The sequence below is a fragment of the Dendrobates tinctorius genome, unplaced genomic scaffold, assembly GCF_039654945.1.
Source record: "Dendrobates tinctorius isolate UK_male_01 unplaced genomic scaffold, ASM3965494v1 ptg000078l, whole genome shotgun sequence".
Lineage (NCBI taxonomy): Eukaryota > Metazoa > Chordata > Amphibia > Anura > Dendrobatidae > Dendrobates > Dendrobates tinctorius.
The window spans coordinates 5,062,742-5,078,681 of NW_027361746.1; the positions used below are offsets into that span (position 1 = coordinate 5,062,742).

The following is a 15,940-nucleotide window of genomic DNA, read 5'->3' on the forward strand; positions in this document are numbered from 1 at the left end:
TGTTATACTCAAGGAAATTTTTGATATTTGTCCAATATAATTGTCAACATTAGGACCAGAAGAGATCAACATTGAAACCGCCAATTCTGTTATATTATATTATCTACTGTGCTCATCCTTCCCTTCCCTTTCATCTATGTAAATATTAGCTTAGTGGAGCAAAGAAAACTAAAGGTTTAGGAATAATTTAGAAAGGCCAAATCACAGTATCATGATAATAGTCTGTGTCTTTTAAAGAATGAAATTTGCTTTGTCGCCAGATATCAACATCTCATTTTTCTTGTTTGAAGAGTGGTCGGTAATTCTGAACTGGGTTTAATCCTTGACACAAAGAGGATGAAGAGAAAGAAGAAGACCACAACAAACAAGACAGTATAAAGATATACCTGAGGGTAAAACGGGAGAACATGTCAACACTTCTCTTACATGCCAAGACCTAGCTGAGACCACAGATCCGAAAGCTGAATAGCAAAGAGGAAAACAGTAAGATGGATTGTTACTGTAAGACTAGAATGTGACTCCGAGGGGTCATGTATCAAGTGTGTCATTTGTACACTTCTGTTTTAATTATTGCAATTGTTTGCGCAGTATATTTATGAGAATATTCTTTGACATTTCCTAAATTAGTTACATCGAAAACATAAAAAAATTGGTTTCTGTCCCCAGATCCTGAGACCTGTAACTTCTTATTTTTTTTGTCAATGTACCAACGTGAAGGTTTGTTTTCGGGTAGTGAAATTTATTGTTACTATTTTGCATTTTTCTTCAGTTTTTATTGCACTTTTTAGGGAGCTGCTGCAACGGCAGAAAAGGAAATGTGACTGTTTTTCTTTTTCTTTTCAACATTTACTGAGCTGGTTAATTAAAATGAAATATTGACAGATTGGACTTTTATGAATGCAGCGATACCATATATGATTATTTTTTTCATTTAATTTTTAAAGGGAATCTGTCACCCCATTTTAGCCCTATCAGCTGCCGGCACCGCCATCAGGGGCTTATCTACAGCATTCTGCAATGCTGTAGATAAGCCCCCGATGTAACCTGAAAGATAAGAAAAATAAGTTAGATTAAACTCACCCGGGCGTCCGGTTCAGGCGAATGGGTGTCGCCATCTGCTCCGCCGCCTTCCATCTTCTAGCAAAGCCATCCTCCTTCTTCTGCCGCAGCTCCTGTGCAGGCGTTGTTGAGTGCAGAGTAAAGTACTGCAGTGAGCAGGTGCTGGAACTCTCTGACCTTTCCTGGCACCTGCGCACTGCAGTACTTTACTCTGCCCTCAACAGGGCAGAGTAAGTACACCTGTGTCAAAGCCACGGCAGAAGTAAGAAGGAGGATGTCATCTCTAGAAGATGGAAGGCGCCGGACCGCGACAGAATGCTGTAGATAAGCCCCTGATGATGGTGCCGGCAGCTCATAGGGCTGAAATGGGGTGACAGATTCCCTTTAAGGCAAATTTCCTACGAACATATAAAAAATTGTCCGATTTGCATGCAAATCATATCTATCTGCAATCTGTGCAGCATTCATTTTTTACATCAGCAATGAAAATCTTTTACATGACAAATAGCAATGGCAGCAGCTCTCACTTCCTCTGGATTATGTGATTTGTCCAAAGGCGGAGACAGTAAAACCAGTGCTGACTGGCCGCAGGGGAGATCCACTGCGAAGACCATTGGAATGGCGTCAACACCAGAGGTAAATATAAGGATTGAAAAAGGGTTGTCTGAGTAATGGACATCCCCTTGAATATGACTGTATGCTGACTAATCCAACCCGTAAATGCTGCTGTCAATTCGTATCACTGTCATTGGTTACCATGGCAGCTGGGGCCTGATGAAAGTCCATGTCACTGCCTGTAAAGCAATTTCTCCATATATTGAAACTGATGTTTAAATATATAAACAATAAAATATGAAAATTTAAATCACCCTCTGATTCCCCCATAAAGAAATAAAAAAATGTTAAAAATAAAACATATTTGGTAATGCCAAGTCCCAAAAAGTGCAGTCTACAAAAATATCAAATTATTGAAATAATACATTAAACACTCCAAAAAAAGTGAACTCCAGAATTTCTGTTTTTGAGTAGTCATACTTCTCAAACAAAAATTCAATAAAAGGTTACTAAAACATCATATGCTCCTCAAAATGTTACCGATAAAAATATCAGCTCAGTGCGCAAAAGAAAGCCCTCACTCAGCGCCATAGACAGAAAAATGAAAAAGTTATGGGTCTCTGAAAATGATAACACCATCAAAAAATATTTTTACAAGTTTCAGAATGTTTTTTCATCACTAAAGTAACTAAAACATGGAATATCTTTGATAACACTTTAATCATGGTGACCTGCAAAATTATGTTGCCCTGTCATTTTTTAATGAATGCTGTAAAAAGAATACTCCACAAAAATTGTAGAATTGCATTTTATTTTATTAAAAAAAGCTCTCATATGATTAGTCAACAGATAAATGAAAAGATGTCACTCTTCGAACAAGGGAAGGGGAAATTGAGAAATTCCTGTATTATTCAAGGGTTAAACTGACTTTATTACTGTCCTGAGGGATGTGCTTACATGACATAATGCATAGAAATATAGATTAAGCTTGTACATAGCAATAAATCCTGAAATATTTAATAGTAAAATTAGAAAAATTGTTGCTGGAATAAAAAAGCTTCAAAAACAAAATAAATATGCTACTTATCTTTTATTTATGTATTTAAATTAAATGGAATCTGTCAATAGAATCAACTCTCCTAATCTGTCAATAAGGAATATAGATCATAAGAAAAAAATATTTTGATATCTGCGATCTAATGTATTATTCTAGAGAAATCCAAGTTCTTCTTGTGTTATGTTTAAATGAGCTTTTCCAGGCTATGGGCAGGACACTGATCTGCATGAGACCCCGCCTCCAGAAGTTATTTTAAATAAATACCACTATGGCATGTATGGGTAGCTCTCTGTTTTCCTGATCTTCCTGCAGAGCTGTAGGAGATTATAACTGACATAGTGCAGCAGTATACTGTACATAATGTATCTACTGCAATTGTGTTTGAAAAGAGACAAAGTTCACTTCTACTGTACTGTGTTAGTTACACGTCTCACACTGGTAATTCCATATTTTGCTTAAAATAAGCTCTAGATGCATATTCACACATACAATCATGGCCAAAAATGTTGGGCTCCTTGAAATTATTCCAGAAAATGAAGTATTTCCCCAAAAAAATTATAGCAATTAAACATGTTTTGTTATACGCATGTTTATTTATTTTGTGTGTATTGGAACAACAGAAGAAAAAAATAGAGAATATAAGGCAAATTGGACATAATTTCACTCAAAACCCAAAAAATGGTTCGGGCAAAATTGTTAGCACCCTCAATTTAATATTTGGTTGCATGCGCTTTGGAATAAATAACTGCAATCGCTTCCTGTAACCATCATCAAGCTTCTTACACCTCTCATATTTGAAGGGTGCCTAATCCTAACGTATCATTCTCTTCAAGGCGAAATGTTACCCCTTAGATCTTAGTCCAGAGCCTCTCACCTAGACCAATCAGTTCTCATAGTTTGCACTGACAAATGGCAGTACCCCAAAACAGCAGTTCTACAAATTGAGATTCTGATTTGGCTTTTATCCAAAGTCACATTTCTACGCCTGTCGATAGTGACTTGAAGGATTGTTGCTTCCAAAAGGTGGAGCTATTGAGTTCAAGTCCTCTTTCTCTCTGAAGAGGCAATTTGCATATTAAATTCTCCCAAAAGCAATTTTAAGATTTCTCTACAGGTGTTCAATAGGATTTAGATTTGGACTCATTGCTGGCCACTTCAAAACTCTCCAAAGCTTTGCTTCCATCTAATTCAGTTTGGTTCTTGAAGTATGTTTGGAGTCATTTTCATACTGAAAGACTCATGACCTAGTATGCAAACCCAGCTTTTTGACATTGGACACTACAATACAACCCAAAATCCTCTGGTAATCTTCAGTTTTCATAATGCCTCAAACACAGTCAAGGCACCCAGTGCAGAGGCAGCAAAACAAACCCAAATCATCTTTGAACTTCCATCATATTTGACTGTAGGTACTGTGTTCTTTTCTTTGCAGGCCTCATTCCTTATTTACTAAACGGTAGAATGCTGTTCTTTACTAAAAAAAAAAGGTATCATCTGTCCACCAGATGCTTTTCCAGAAAGATTTTGGTTTACGTAAATTTTGGCACAGTGCAGTCTAGCTTTTTATGTTTCTGTGTCAGCAGTGTGCTCCTCCTCATTTTCCTGCAGTGGCTTTTATTTAAATTGACACTGATGCCCCCGTGGCCTGCAAAACAGCTTGTCTTTGAAATTTGATTGGGGCTGCTTATCTAGCAGCCAGACTATCCTGCTTTGCAACCTTTCATAAATTTTTCTCTACCGTTCATGTCCAGGGAGATTAGCTACAGTGCCATGAGTTGTAAACTTCTTGATTATGTTGCACACCATGGACAAAGGAACATCAAGATCTCTGGAGATGGACTTGTAACCTTGAAATTGTTGATATTTAATTAACAATTTGGGATCTTAAGTTGACAGAAAGTTATCTTGTCCTCTTTCTGTTCTCCATGCTTATTGTGGAACAGTCAGACACCCAATGCCAAGATTGAGTCAACTTCTTCCCTTTTTACTTGGTTTCATATTTGATTTTCATATGGCCCACATCGGTTACTTGCCACAGGGGAGTTTGAAGGAGCATTACATGCTTGAAACAAAGTTGTTTACCCAGATTTTTGGAAAGGTGCCAGCAATTTTGTCCTGTGGTTTTGTGTGAAATTATGCGCAACTCTTTTCTCTGTTTTTTCTGTTGTTCCAATACACACAAAAAAATAATCATGTGTATAACAAAGCACATAATATTGCGATAAATTTCTGGGAGAAATACTTCATTTTATGGAGCAATTTCAAGGGTACCAATACTTTTGGCCATGACTCTAGAACATAGTTTCTAACAACTAATTTACATATAAGTAAAATATGGATTACTCTGGAATACAACATTTGATCACAGACATCAAGGTATCACTGTATTCTGCTTCCTATAACCTGGATGCCAACATACAGTAGGTGGTTTAGGAGGGTTGATCCTACTGACACATTTCCTTTAACAATAACTACTAGAGATTAGTGGATATTTTGCCAATTCAATTGCACTGAATTTTCAAAAAATATTTAGTTAGCATAGCTAAAAAGCCTCAAACTGCCTGGAAATTATGTGTATAACACACTGATTCCCACTTGTCTATTGAACCTGTCTTGAGCTCTATAAAGCAGTTTTTTAATGACCAAGTAATGGTAACCTATCTAGCTAGCGGAAAATATGGAAAGCGGTGGTAACCAGCAGTAGCCTATTTAGCAAGACACACATCAGTTTCTGACTTTGCGGTCTACTTATATTGGAGAAAACAAAAAGCACAAATATCCTGAAATAAAAAGTAAACTGCAAATAATGCATAAAAGTAATAATAATTATTATTATTACTTTTATGCATTATTTACAGTTTATTTTTTACTTTTTATTTCAGGATATTTGTGCTTTTTGTTTTCTCTGGTTAATGGTCATGTGTTAATATGCACTTACATTGTGCATACACATTAATTTACTTTCTCAGTTCAGACTCCAGTTTTTTTATTCATTTCATTGTGCATTCAGTGCATATAAGGGTGTGACCGCCCTCTTTCTGAGCTGGGAAATCCATCCTGCCTGGCCTAAGCTTTTACTAGTGGTTCAGTCGCTCGACCCTTATTCACATTTACGCCACTTGGCAAGTGAAAAGGTTTTAAATACTAGGGTAGGACTGTCCCACAAGGGTTGCCGTGACGTGGCGGGATGGCTTGTACATTATTTTGATCAAAATTATGTTTACTAAATACCCTTATTATTATTATTATTACTTTTATGCATTATTTGCAGTTTATTTTTTACTTTTTATTTCAGGATATTTGTGCTTTTTGTTTTCTCTGGTTAATGGTCATGTGTTAATATGCACTTAAATTGTGCATACACATTAATTTACTTTCTTAGTTCAGACTCCAGTTTTTTTGGTCTACTTATATTGTGTTAATGGTCCAAAGCTATCTGTCTTGGGGGAAGGTTCATGCCTTGTTGTGTTTACACAGGCGATGCAAACAGAAAAATCCATGGGATTTTCACATGGTTGGCTGCAAAAATTTTCTTTGTTTGTGAGTATCGCGAGCTTAAGCATTTTGCTAAACAAAGAAGCAATACTTTTTTTACAAGTAGTCCAAAAATAATTTCTTTAATTAGTGACACAATGCAAGTATACAATTTTGAAAATAAAAACGTTATGTGTTTTTTGGGTGGCTAGAAATCAGTTTGATACAAAATGATTAGGAAATAGCAAAGATTTCTTCTTAAGCCGTGCAAAAATTACCCTTTTTTTCTACAGAATATGAAGAAGTGGACAGAAAATGAGGCGTATTCGATGTACGACATGCAGTAGAGGAGGATCACAATGATGATGATGGTGGTGATGATGTTACCAACCAGATAGTATTCAAAAGTGCTGCTCGCTGCTCGACTGACAGAAAGATGAGCATGTAAAAAAGGGCATGGAAGACAACTTGAGACTTGCTCTGATCGTGGGCTGGCTTAACTTTGCTAAATCAGCAGATGAAGTTGCTTCCTGTACTGATGAAAGTGCTGTAGTTCCTAGTCTATACAAGCCGAAACATCCAAGGCTTATGCTCCTCTTGCAGAGTCTTGAGAGTGACTAAGAATTTTCTGGTTGTAATGTGCAAAAGATCTCCCATATGTGAGATGCCCACACATACAACTTGACACCACTACGTTATGCACAATTTTTACCTGGACATTTGATTTGCAGAAATGTTATAATTTCTGAATATAATTACCTTTAATCTACCAAGAATAATAAAAGTAATATGTGAAAAAAATCATTATACTCATCTTATGGCGCCTCATCTCTTCATGTTCATCCATCCTGTCTCAGTAGCATATTTTCATCCTCGTCATTCAAAATGAAATTCTCAGACCTCTGATTCTGAGAGAGGACTTCCAAAATAATGAGGTCTGGGAGGGTTCTTCTAAAGTGAGTGAAAGTTCAAAACATCATACTTAATAAAGTGCGCTGTGATCTTGTTGGCACATGTGCAGAATTGTCCCAAGTCACATGAAAGCCAGAAGTCCAGGCTGAGAAGTCCAAAAATTCCAGCACGAGTAGAAATGAGTAAATAATTGCAATAAAATATTACTCAAATTTTTTAAAAAATCATCATTCATCAAAGTGAGAATTATTTGTAATTTCCTTCAGCATGGATGCAGAAAAATGTCTGCCGCTGGTTGCCATTATTCTGAACAGCAAAATTTCATCAAAATGTTAAAAAAAATCCTTATGCTCACCTCTCTGGCCAATCCATTTTACCCTTATGGTCCTTACTGAATCTTTAAATCACTTCTGCTTGCAATCAAATGTCCAGACATCTCACATTAGTATGGACCTCTGGCTCTGTTGAGGGCCTGGGAGCATTCTGTGTAAGTTCACCAAAGGTCACGGCATCATGACATCATGGCATGCACTGTGACCTTGTGCATGCATGTGCAGAATCCTCTGAGGTAATTATAAGGATTTCTTGTATTTTGTTACTTTGAGTTTAATACCCCAAAGAAAAATAAGGAACATTATGTTCACGGACAATAACTTCTCCTCAAATAAAATTTTCCAGAAAAATTTATGAGAACGGGCAAACTAAATTTTTGCCAAATCAACCCATTTCAAAGCTTAAGTGAGTATCAGAAGATGCGACAAGGACCAAATGGGTAATGGTGATAATTAAAGGGGTCAAAGAGGTGATCGATAATGTGAGTATAAAAATGTTTTTTTTAAACCTTTGATGGTACTTTGAGGTTCAGAAAATAGAGATTTAAATATAAATTAAACAGGAAAAAAATCTGCACAGGAGCAAAGTACAAAAAATCCTAATTTTTGCAAATGCAGTTTTTTGTAAAATTCCAGTAGAATTAAATTACCCTCAAATTTATTTGCTACACCAGATCATCTTTAACCAAACCCTTCAAGCTCAGTTTATCCCCTCAAATAGCAGGATGTGTGAGATAACCTACTCCAGAGCTGACAGAACAAATAGATCTTGCCCCAAAGGACCTTTTTGACACCCGTCACCTGTTTATCACTGATGCCAGCAACCACCTTATCTGATGACCTCAAGTGCTCAGCAACCCTGTCTGTTTCCAAGGTTTTGTCCACAACAGGATCATCATCTTCATCTACCCCTATGGCTCACGAAGCCTGCAAACAGCTTAGCGTTAGAATGGCATTCTCCTTCTCCTCTTGCACCATGTATTATGTGAACAAAGTCTTTCTGTTGATCTCCACAAAAAAGTAACTGGAAAAAGCTATTCTGGTGCAGTATGTTCTTTTGACCCTGAGGTGCTGTAAGTTACAGTCATGGCCGAAAGTGTTGACACCCTTGAAAATGTTCCAGAAAATGAAAGATTTCTCTTAGTATGTTATTGAAATTGCACATGTTTTGTTATATACATGTTTATTTCATTTGTGTGTATTGTAACAACACAAAAAATAAGCAAATTGGCATAATTTTACACAAAAACCCCAAAAAGCTAGACAAAATTGTTGTCACCATTTAAAAATTGTGGGTAAACAACGTTGTTTCAAGCATGTGATGTTCATTGAAACTTACCTGTGGCAAGAAACAGGTGTGGACAATATGAAAATCACACCTGAAACCAGATAAAAAGGGAAGTAATTGACTTAATCTTTGCATCATGTGTCTGTGTGTGTGCCACACTAAGCATGGAGAGCAAAAAGAGGAAATGAGAACTGTCTGAGGACTTGAGAACCAAAATTGTTGAACAATATCAGCAATCTCAAGTCAGAGATCTTTGTCCACAGTGCACAACACAATCAAGATGTTTACAACACATGGCATTGTAGCCAATCTCCCTGGATGTGGTTGGCAGAGAAAAATTAATGAAAGGTAGCAAAGCAGGAGAGTCTGGATGGCAGATAAGCAGCTCCAATCAAGTTCCAAAGAAATTCAAGCTGTCCTGCATGCTAAGGGGGCGTCAGTGTCAGTGTAAGCTATCAATCGACATTTGAATGAAATGAAACACTATGGCAGGAGACCCAAAAGGATTGCACTGCTGACACAGGGACATAAAAAAGTTAGACTGTACTGTGCAAAAATATATATGAGTAAGCCAAAATCCTTCTGGGGAAGTGCCTTATAGACAGATGAGACCAAGATAGAGTTTTTTGGTGAAACACAATATTCTACAGTTTACCAAAAATTGAATCACGCCTACAAAGAAAAGTGGCATGCCACACAGGGCCGTGGGGTACTCGGTCCTTCAGGGAATGTCACGGCAGTAATGACCCAGTCCATGGCCTGGGGCATCCATTAAAATGAGGAGGAAAGTTTGTAGGGTATTAATTTGTGATGCCACCCGTGTTGTTTGGCAATAAGGAGATGACTGATGCTGCCTAAGGAGACCATTGGGGCCGTTGATGATGCAGCAGAGTTGTTACAGCTCTCCACAGGTAGAGCTAGGCCCCAGGGCAGTTATAGTTCTTATAAGGGATAGGGACGTTGGGGTGCAGGACTGAGGGAATAATGAATAACTGCAGACACATGAATTGTAGTTTCCTATACCTTTACTTGATGGTTTGGAATGCAGACTGGTGCACTGCTAACAGTTGAAAATGGAGTTCCGGACAGCCCTGAAACAATCTAGGGTCCTCTAAGCCAGAAGGAGTTGGAGGCCTCCTTGCTGCTTAAAGCTATGCTTGAACCTCTGCTCCTTATGGTCAATGTACTTGCCCATATGGCAGGCAGCTTGAGCCTATTGCAGGTGTCGCTGCTTTGTGGTGGCTCTGGGCTTTGATATGCTGCTGTGCCCTGAGTGTCTGATGAGCCAGGGGACCTGCAATTCCCTGCTCTCTGGATTTAGCTGCTGGAACTGTTGTACCCATGAAGCCACGTACTCTGGCATCCGGTTCTAGCAGGGTGCCACAAAAGAACACTGTACCTACAGTCAAATATGGTGGAGGATCAAAGATGTCTTTGAGTTGTTTTGCTATCTATGACAGTGGATGCGTTGATTGTGTGCAAGTCATCATGAAATCCGTAGATTAACAAAGGATTTTGGGTCACAATATAGTGCCCAGTGTCAAAAAGCTGGGTTCTGTCAGAAGAATGAGAGTTCTGAAGTGGCCCAATCTAAATCCCATTGAACACCTTTGGAGCGATCTTAAAATTGCTGTTGGAAAAAGGCTTCAAATATGAGAGACCTCGAGCAGTTTTCAAAAGAAGATTGGTTCAAAATTCCAGATGACAGGTATAAGAAACTTTTGATGGTTATAGGAAGCAATTGACTGCAGTTATTTATTCCAAAGGGTGTGCAATCAAACATAAAGTTGAGGATGCCAACAAATTTGTCCAGCTCATTTCTGAGGTTTACGTGAAATTATGTCTAATTTACCTTTTTCTCTTTTTTTGTGTTGTTCAAATACACACAAAGGAAATAATCATGTTCAGCAAAACATGTGTTATTTAAATTTTGGCTGGAAAACACTTTGTATTTTAAATAAAATTGAATTTCTGTCCTCTTAACTTTTCTTGTCCTTGTTTCTTAATGACTACTTCTGATCACTATAACGTATAGAGATTATCTATATAAGTATCGCCATTTTATTTAATTGATGCTACAATATACCATTTTCCATATACTTAATACCATTTTTAATAACTATGCAACTTAGTGAATTATGCTACTGCTTTGCACTATATATTATAGTGGGTACAAAAAGTATTCAGACACCTTTACATTTTTCGCTCTTTGTTTCATAACAGCTATTTGGTAAATTCAAAAAAGTTCATTTTTTTCTCATTAAAGTACACTCTGCACCCCATCTTGACTGAAAAAAAAACAGAAATGTAGAAATTTTTGCAAATTTCTTAAAAAAGAAAACTGAAATATCACATGGTCATAAGTATTCAGACCCTTTGCTCAGACACTCATATTTAAGTCACATGCTGTCCATTTCCTTGTGATCCTCCTTGAGATGGTTCTACTCCTTCGTTGGAGTCCAGCTGTGTTTAATTAAACTGATAGGACTTGATTTGTAAAGACACACACCTGTCTATATAAGACCTCACAGCTCACAGTGCATGTCAGACCAAATGAGAATCATGAGGTCAAAGGAACTGGCCAAGGAGCTCACAGACAGAATTGTAACACAAATCTGGCCAAGGTTACAAAAGAATTTCTGCAGTACTCAAGGTTTCTAAGAGCACAGTGGCCTCCATAATCCTTAAATGGAAGAAGTTTGGGACCACTAGGAGTCTTCTTAGACCTGGCCGTCCTGCCAAACTAAGCAATCGTGGGAGAAGAGCCTTGGTGGGAGAGGTAATGAAGAACCCTAAGATCACCGTGGCTGAGCTCTACAGATGCAGTAGGGAGATGGGAGAAAGTTCCACAATGTCAGCTATCACTGCAGCCCTCCAACAGTCAGGCCTTTATGGCAGAGTCGCCCGACGGAAGCTTCTCCTCAGTGCCTGACATATGAAAGCCCACATAGAGTTTGCTAAAAAAAACACATAAAGGACTCCCAGACTATGAGAAATAAGATTCTCTGGTCTGGTGAGACGAATATAGAGCCTTTTGGTGATAATTCTAAGCGGTATGTGTGGAAAAAACCAGGCACCGCTCATCACCTGCCCAATACAATCCCAATAGTGAAACATGGTGGTGACAGCATCATGCTATTGGGGTGTTTTTCGCCTGCAGGGACAGGACAACTGGTTGCAATTGAAGGAAACTTGAGTGCAGCCAAGCACAGAGATATCCTTGATGAAAACCTCTTCCAGAGTGCTCTTGACCTCAGACTTGGCTGAGGGTTCACCTTCTAACAGGACAATGACCCTAAGCACACAGCTAAAATACCAAAGGAGTGGCTTCACATCAACTTCTTGACCATTCTTGACTTGCCCAGCAAGAGCCCTGACCTTAACCCAATTGAGCATCTCTGGAGAGACCTGAAAATGGCTGTCCACCAACATTCACCATCCAACCTGACGGAACTGGAGAGGATCCCCAAATCCAGGTGTGAAAAGCTTGTTGCATCATTCCCAAGAAGACTCATGTCTGTACTAGCTCAAAAGGGTGCTTCTACTCAATACTGAGAAAAGGGTCTAAATACTTATGACCATGTGATATTTCAGTATTTCTTTTTTAATATTTGCAAAAATTTCTACATTGCTCTTTTTTTCATTCAAGATGGGGTGCAGAGTGTACATTAATGAGAAAAAAATCAACTTGAATTTACCAAGTGGCTGTAATGAAACAAAGAGTGGAAAATTATACTTGTGTAACTTGTTGAAAATGCAATAAAAAACATGGATATAAAAAAATAATTCATAGATTCTGGAGAAATCCATGTGCTCAACGAACAAGGTTGACAATATTTGTTTGATGCTCATAATCTACTGGTCCTCACGTGGCTTAGCATTAACCCCTTAACGACCAGATGTATTTTTGGGTTTGCATTTTCATTTTTTGCTCCCCTTCTTCCCAGAGCCATAACTTTTTTATTTTTTGGTAAAAATGGCCATGTGAGGGCTTGATTTTTGCGGGACAAGTTGTACTTTTGAAAGACACCATTGGTTTTACCATGTCATGTACTAAAAATTGGAAAAAAATTCCAAGTGTGTTGAAATTGCAAAAAAAGTGCAATCCCACACTAGTTTTTTGTTTTGCTTTCTTACTAGGTTTGCTAAATGCTAAAACTGACCCACCATTATGATCCTCCAAGTCAATACAAGTTTATAGACACCAAAAATGTCTAGGTTCTTTTTTATCTAAATGGTGAAAAAAAATTCCAAACTTTGTTAAAAAAAATTGTGCCATTTTCTGATACCCGTAGCATCTCCATTTTTCATGATCTCGGGTTGGGTGAGGGTTTATTTGTTGCATGCCAAGCTGATGTTTTTATTGATGCCATTTTGGTGCAGATTCGATCTTTTGATCTCCCGTTATTGCATTTTAATCCATTGTCACGGAGACCAAAAAAAAAACATAACTCTGGCATTTTGACTTTTTTCTTGCTTTGCCGTTTAGCGATCAGGTTAATCCTTTTTTATTAATAGATTGGGTGATTCTGAACTCGGCGATACCAAATATGTGTATGTTTGATTTTTTTTTGTTTTATTTTGAATGGGGTAAAAGGGGAGTGATTTCAACTTTTATATTTTTTTATTTTTATTATATTTTAAAAACTTTTTTTTTACTTTTGGCATGCTTTAATAGTCTCAATGGGAGACTAGAAGGTGCTATAACCTGATTGGCTCTGCTACATACAGGAGATGATCAGTTCACCGTCTTCTTGCGACGACGCCCTCCTGCTTGCTTCCTCGTTCCCGGCATTGCACTTCGGCACAGGCGTACTTATTTGCCCTGTTGAGGGCAGATCAGAGTACTGCAGTGAGCAGGCGCCAGGAAGGGTCAAAGAGGCATTATATTTTTAGCATCCAGGCTGTTTCATCTATTATACTGGTATTGGTACATATTTTGCCAAGAACATTTTTTTTTTGCTGTACACATTGCCTCTTTTCTGGCTTATTGCACAGTATTGCTTCCATTGGGTGGTGCCTGTCTTTCCTCCTTTTCACAACCATTACAATAGCATACTTCAAAGAAGGATTAGTCTCACTCGAATAAAATGCAGAAATGCAACTTTATTTAAGCAGAAACATTTCCCTTGTTGGTTGGTTACATTGTACCGACACATTTTTCTCAGTTTTTAAAAAAAATGTTACAAAATCTGTAAATGTAGAACCACATGCCACCCTTATGTCTGTGGGTATCTAAGGCTTTCCCTGTATCCTGGGTTGTGGGATGTTCTTCCACGTATGGTTAGTTCACATTGTAATGCAGAGAGAGCCATACACCTCTCATCTTTCAAATAGTATCTGATGAATTTTTATCTTAAATTTCTCTGTCTCCCCTTAATAAATGATGCTGCTCACTAGAAGGAGCAGTATGGCACTAGTTTACGTTGTCCACATTCTTCTGCCTCTCCCCTAGTCCTGACACAGTGTCCCACATGGCACATCAACATGCCATTTTGTCATTTTCATGATTGGTAATGGTGAAAAGAAAACTTTACTTTCAACAGACTTTGCATAACTTAATAGCACATGTGAATGTGAAAAGAAACGTTGTACTATATCTTATCATAGAATTCTGCTTCTTCACTTCTGAGCTATCTCTCGTCCTTCTTCTGCCACCTGAACTTGTCATTCACTTTCAAAAAACAGCTCAAGACAAGATGGACTACCAGCACGGCAAAAGTGTCAGGTTACACAGCCTATACTCTATGGAGAGGGCATGGAAAAGAAGGTGTGAGAAGTGGAAAAAACAGGAAGAGTGAGACATATGTAGATGTAGAAGTAATTTAAATCACATCATAGCTGGATTCACAGCTACACAACTTAGTACTACTAAATAATTTCCCTCCATACTGCTGCTGCTTCTAATTTTGTACTAAGGAATAAAGAGCAGGAATCCATGTGTGATGTTAAACTGAAAATATCATAGAAGCTATTCTTCATCCCAATTGCAAATTAAGAGATAGAGCATTCAGAGAGGAAAACCTGGAGAAAAATGTAGGATGTAAATCGTGTAATGGCCAGAAATATGCTTATTCCTCACAAGTCACACAGGACACCTTATCCTGAATAGTTACTTGAAAGTATAATTACCAAACCCTTAAAAAAACTGTTGTGCATTTATTCACATTCCCATTTTCTACTGTAACAAACATGCAATAACAGGAGATATCTGTAAGAGGGCAAGTACTTTTCTTTCACCATGTATGTCCAGAATGCTATCATATGCACAAATTAATTTGGGCAAAAATTAGATTGTGAGAATGAGCATGCTTGCTATTATTTTTTTTAGAAGTGACTAAGACAAGAAGACATAAATAGAGCAGATAGCTGGGCTTGGGAACAATGTGAAGACAAGATAAGCAATGAGACATAAATGCTCATCAAATTCCCCTTGGAGATAATTGCTTGTCTTCCTTGCCTGCACAGTGAGACTTTTCATGATCTGTCTGTGATTTTTGAGAGACAAAACTATTTATTCGGTATCTATTTCCCCAGGGTGACAATTACAAAAAAAAATATGTCACATTACATAATAAAGCTTCTTCCATGTATGTTCTTAGGAAGATATACAGGCATTCCTGCATTTTAGCTGTAGAGATCACACAAGCAATTCTGTGGCCAAACCTGTGACAAAACCTTCAGATCGATATTTAGTCTAAATGTTTCTAATTGGATGCTATTTAACACATTGGGGTAATTTATCAATATTGCCTAATTCTTAGACAGTGAAAACAGAATAAGCAGCCTGGATATGTTCAAATTTATAAAAGTTTTTCATGGTGTTTGAGAAAAATGATGGCGATGATTCATTCCAAATGTGGAACTTTATTCCGGCTTGAAAAGATCCAGATTTCTAATAGTAATGATACGTCCCCATTAGAGATGAGCGAACCTGCAAAAGTTCGGGTTCTGGTACTTGGAGGGTCCATGAGCAGCCATATGCTCTGCTGGCCAATCAGAGGCCAGCTGCTGACATCGGTGTGCATGTGACTGGGCGCATGGTATTGACATCATGCTCACCTGTTGCTTGGACACTGAAGTCAGCTGCCGGCTTCAGAAAGCGACGGAAAGGAAGGTGAGTAGTCAAAATGGGAGTCATATACCCGGATGGGGTAATATACACCAGGATGAAGGGCATATACATGGATAGGGGGCATATATAAGGATGGAGAGCATATATGTGGATTGGGGGAGCATATACATGGATGGGGGCATATACAA

At 38.0% G+C, this 15,940-nt stretch overlaps 1 long non-coding RNA gene across 1 annotated transcript; it reads left to right on the plus strand.

The window, feature by feature from the left end:
• The first annotated feature begins 270 nt into the window (after window positions 1-270).
• On the plus strand, window positions 271-10,635 carry LOC141096694 (uncharacterized). Its single transcript, XR_012233754.1, has 3 exons — window positions 271-483; window positions 1,616-1,695; window positions 6,439-10,635. It is a non-coding gene; the product is annotated as an uncharacterized lncRNA (long non-coding RNA).
• Window positions 10,636-15,940: the final 5,305 nt, after the last annotated feature.